The sequence below is a fragment of the Tupaia chinensis genome, unplaced genomic scaffold, assembly GCF_000334495.1.
Source record: "Tupaia chinensis unplaced genomic scaffold, TupChi_1.0 Scaffold143685_1, whole genome shotgun sequence".
Classification (NCBI taxonomy): Eukaryota; Metazoa; Chordata; class Mammalia; order Scandentia; family Tupaiidae; genus Tupaia; species Tupaia belangeri.
In genome coordinates this window covers 27,870-32,991 of record NW_006203533.1, presented here as the reverse complement: position 1 = coordinate 32,991, position 5,122 = coordinate 27,870, and the positions used below count along the sequence as shown (strand labels likewise).

At 41.8% G+C, this 5,122-nt stretch overlaps 1 pseudogene; it reads left to right on the top strand.

The window, feature by feature from the left end:
• Positions 1-868: 868 nt before the first annotated feature.
• On the top strand, positions 869-2,342 carry LOC102495574 (pumilio homolog 3 pseudogene; annotated as a pseudogene).
• The last annotated feature ends 2,780 nt before the right edge of the window (positions 2,343-5,122 follow it).

The following is a 5,122-nucleotide window of genomic DNA, read 5'->3' as shown; positions in this document are numbered from 1 at the left end:
GTTCTTATGGATCTCAATAAAGAATGATATTTATATAATTCTATAGAGATCTAAAATTTAATTAAAGGAATCCTAATATATTTACCTATTCTGAAGGGGTGAATTTACTGTTCACTTGGTGAGGACAGGGATACAACTTTTTCAACTGGCAGTAAAGTGACTAACAAGTTAATGAAAAACGTTGTGGATTTGTGATACACCTAAGCATTCCATTGTGCCTGTGGTGCCACTGTCATGTATTTTGTCAGAACATTAGGTACAGTGGGACAGGGGTGTCCTGAGTCAGTTTTGGCCTAAGAGATTATTTTTAAGTTTATGTTAAATGTGTCTTGAAAGACCTTCCAAAGGTCAAGAAGAACTTCAGCATACCCTCCATTGTGCCCACTGGGATGAAGCGTTGTAATTCACCATAAGTGGTCAGGGTAAAGGGGGAGCAGTCAGGGAACTTTTGGGAAATCGTACTACAAAGATGTATGAGAGAACTATGTAATTCTTTTATAGTAGTATATCAGGGGGTCACTTCTCAGCAAGGCTACCATAGTTTCCAGAGCATATAGTGAGTGACCTTGCCAACATACTAAATTGACCCAAGCTTTGCTCATAGGTGTGTGTGGGGGGTGTACAACAGCAGCTTTGACAACATGCTGAGCCAACTGAAGGGGTGTTCAATGGTCAAAGGCTCAAAACAGATCCTGGGGCCCCACCGGGTCAGATTCCTCCAATGGGACAATTTCAAGAGGCTACTTTGAATATAATTGTAACAATTTAATTGGAATTACAGAAGAAAGATAAATAGGGAGATCTGCTTCTCGCTCAGTCTTTGACCCCACGTGTGCAATTGATATGATGGAGGTCAAAGTGAAAAAAAAAATTAACAGAAAAGAATACATAGACATCATAAGAAAAAAAGAGATTCCATGAAAACAATGACTCTGGTTCTTCAAAGACATTCCCAAGAAAAGTTGATAAGGAAGGTGGACCTAAAATCACATCAAAGAACTTTGAGAAAAGTGCCACAAAACCTGGAAAAAGGTTGTAAAGCGGTTCAAGAATAAGCAACAGAGGGACAAAGCACCTAAGAGCAAATTCCAACAGACGAATAAATTCATCAAGAAGAGAAAATTCCAGTCAGACAGCCAAAGTGATGACTCAGCAGCCAAGAACCCAAATGAGATGATTTCAGAAAGAAGAAAGAACTGCAGCAGAGCAAGCCACATAATGATAAAACCAACTATGACACTGTCGCTCCTCCCAAGCAGACTTGGGAGATTTTAAGAAGGAAAGACTGTGACAAAGAAAGAAGAATAAAGTTGATGAGTGACTTACAGAAATTGATTCAAGGAAAAATTAAAACTATTGCATTTGCTCACGATTGAACTCGCTGATCCAGTGTTACATTCAGTATGGTAATGAAGAACAGAGAAAACAGGCCTTCAAAGAATGGCAAGGTGATTTGGTTGAATTCAGTAAAGCCAAATACTCCAGAAATATTGTTAAGAAATTTCTCATGTATGGAAGTAAACCAGAGATTGCAGAGTTAATCAGAAGTTTTAAAGGCCACGTGTGGAAGATGTTGTGACATGCAGAAGCGCTGGACATCGTGGAGTATGTCTACAATGACAAAACCATCCTGGAACAGAGGAACGTGCTGACAGAGGAACTCTACAGGAACACGTTTCAGCTTTACAAGTCAGCAGATCACCCAACTCTGTACAATGTGTTAGAGGCAAAGCCAAAATGAGATGAAATGAAGCAGATTTTAACTCCAATGGCCCAGAGGAAGCTGTGATTAAGCACTCATTGGTGCATAAAGTATCCTTGGACTTCTTTACCTATGCACCCCCAGAACTCAGATCAGAACTGATCGAAGCCATCCGTGAAGCAGTGATGTACCTGGCACACACATGATGGCGCCAGAGTGGCCATCCACTGCCTGTGGCATGGTACGCCCAAGGGCAGGAAGTAATTGTGAAAACAATGAAGACTTATGTAGAGATGGTGGCTCATGGCCAGTACTCCCATTTGGTCTTACTGATGGCATTGGACTGTATTGACGATACTAAGCTTGTGAAGCAGGTAATCATATCAGAAATGATCAGTTTTTTTACCTAACATTAGCTGAGAAATATGGAAGGAAGGTCCTGTTATATCTACTGAGCCCCAGAGATCCTGCACGCACAGGCTGAAAAATCACTGAAGTTCTGCAGAGATGAGATGGAAATGCACACAGTAAGAAAGACACAGAAATCTGCCCACGTGAGCTGTTAGAATCCATTTCTCCAGCTTTGTTAAGCTACCTGCAAGGTTATTTCTCTTTGGTCAATTTCCTTTCTAGGTTCTGACTTCTATATCTGAGATTTGGTGTCCTGCATGATGTAATCTGCATTCAACACTTTCAAGGAAGGTTTTGATTTCCTGTATTCCAGCCTTCATCTCTAACAGTTCCATTAGATTCTTTTTTATGATGTTTATTTCCTCTTTCATATCATGAAAGAACTTCCTCACTTCCTGAAACTCGTCTCTTTTCTCCTGCATGTTCTGAAGTTCATTTTCTCTTTCTTCTTTGCATCTCTATTAGCTTTGTCATTCTGAAGATTCTGAATTCTTTATCTGACATGTCCATGAGTTCATTTTACTGTCTGTGGATGAGGAGGAGTTATTCTTTTCCCCTGAGTGAGATATATTTTCTTGTTTTTTCTTTTTATATATTTCTCATGCCTCTGCACTAGTGTCTTTCTAGTCATCTGATGTATTACACATTTTTTTCCTAACCTTTTGTAGTTAAATCTGAGCTTCTATTAAGAGAAATGCAGGAGGAGGTGATCTGGAATCCCTCTGCAGTTCTAATTTTTTTTCCCTTTGTGCTGCAGATTCAGTGGGAATTGAGGATTAATTGGACCTTAAAGGTACTCATATATTTGTCTACATTGTACCCAGATCTGTCTAGACACTCAGTGTGTGGAGGCTGAGCAGCAAAGAGAGAAAGGTAAAAGAAAAAGGAAAAGGAAAATAAAACAAAGGGATTAAAACAATGAGAAAAAGACAATGATAAAAGAAAAAAATTTAAAGCAAAAAATGAAATCCATACAGCGTGCTTGCATGCCACTTGAAAGGGGCCATTCACAGCCTACATGTAGGTGGCTTCTGAAAGAACCTGTGATTGGCCTGTCTTCTGTGGGAGGGAATGTGAGGATTAGCAAGATAAAGGAGAGTCAGAGAGCCAAGAAGTACTTTACAGTAAAGATTAAAAATAAAGAGAGAGAGAGGGACTACAGTGGGTGCTCTACCTGCCTAGATCCTGCGGTCTAGAGGATGCAGTCTGAGCAGAAAAGTCGTCAGTTGTCCTCATCCCTGAGAGGGGCTGCTCACAGCCCCAATGTCGGAGCAAACTGAATTCTCGATCCAGCTGATGTGATCGCGTGTTCCTGTTTTTAGGACCTCGCAAGCACCATGTTCTTTGTGTTCTCACTCTGGTGTGCACATGTTAACCATTTTGAGGTCCATCCTCTCTGCCACACCCGTGCCGAGTGCGTGTCTCCCCAGTTGGTGCAACTTCACGCAGAGCTCGTTGCTTTACTGTCCCTTAGTGACCTTGGTCTCTCCCACCGTTTCTCACGTGCAGCCTTTCATGTGACCTGAGAACAGCAGCTCCTGCTGCTGGGGCGTCTCGTTTGTGTGGAAGTTCTTTTCCCATCCCTTTTCTTTAGTTTATGTCTTCCTAATTTGCTTGTTGGCACGTAATATCATTTTGTTATTTCTTATTTTATAGTTTCATATTTACATTTAACTGTTGTATGTATTTGTGGCATAGGATACGGATTTCAAACCATGCACCCAGAGTGGGACAATCAAATCAAGGGTATTAGCAGTTTATCCTATTCAACACGGGGCATTGTATTTTACTGTGTGCCATCAGTTTTCATTCTACTGGTTTGTCCATAGGTGTGTGAGTGGGGGAGTGAGTGCGTGAGTGTGTGTGTGTGTCTCATTTCATTCTCCCCATCGTGGTGTGCCACTTCATAGCGTGTTTTCCTCCCTAGTGTGCATCCTTGGGTCTGGTAGGTGCTGTTTCCTGAGCCTCCCACCCCTCCTGCCCCCTGTACTCTCTGGCAGCTACAATTGCTCTGTGTGTCTCTGACTTGCAGTGTTTCTATTTCTGCCATCGTGTGTGGACAGTCGATATGTGCTGATGGAGACGCGCTGTGTTTGCCATTTATAGACTGGCTTATTTCACGGCATTAACTCTTCCAGATTCGTCCTCTTTGTATCAAACGACAGGACCTTATTTCTCATCACTTCAGTCTAGGCATATTTCACTTGTCCAGAAATTTGTCCATCTCTTCTACGTTTTCTTCTTTGTTGGTTCACAGTATTCTGTAAAGTTCTTTTGTATTCCTATGAAATCTATTGTCATATCACCTTTTTAATTAATTATTTTGTTTTTTAAATTTCTTAAATTTAACTTTTAACTTATCAGACAGCTTATACATGCACCAGAGAGAGATGGAGAGAGTGGGAGAGACAAAGGGAAAGTGAGAAATCTCCTCCCATGGGTGCCCATGCCCCAATTCCTTCTCCTGTCTTTCTCTCTCCTTTCAGGATTTAGGCATGCACACACATATGTTTTCCAAGCTGCCGAGTGTCAGCTTCAAACCATGCAGTTAGCGTGTGGGATCCGGCTGCCTTAACCGTCATGCCCTAAGCTGACCCACTGACTTATTGTGCCGAGTCCTTTCTCCGTTGTCCTTAGTCTAGCTGGCGCTCTCTCTATCTTATTTATCCTTAGAAAGAAACAAGCATCATTTGCACTGAGGTTTGTACTGATCTTTACTCTCTGCTTCGTTTATATCTGCTCTAATGTTTATTGCCCATTCACTTCTAATTCTTTTGCTGTTGCTGTTCTTATCTTTCCTGCATTGTGTAAAATCCTTGTTCTTTATTTATTTATTTATTTATTTGGAGAGGTTTTTCGCTATAGGGCGCGTGCGCTCGCCAGACAGACAGAGAGAGACATAGAGACAGAAGGCGAGAAATCGCCCCCCCCAGGGGGGATGGTCACACCACAATCCCTTCTCCTCCATTCTCCTCTCAGGATCTTGGGCACGCACGCACACGCGCCCGG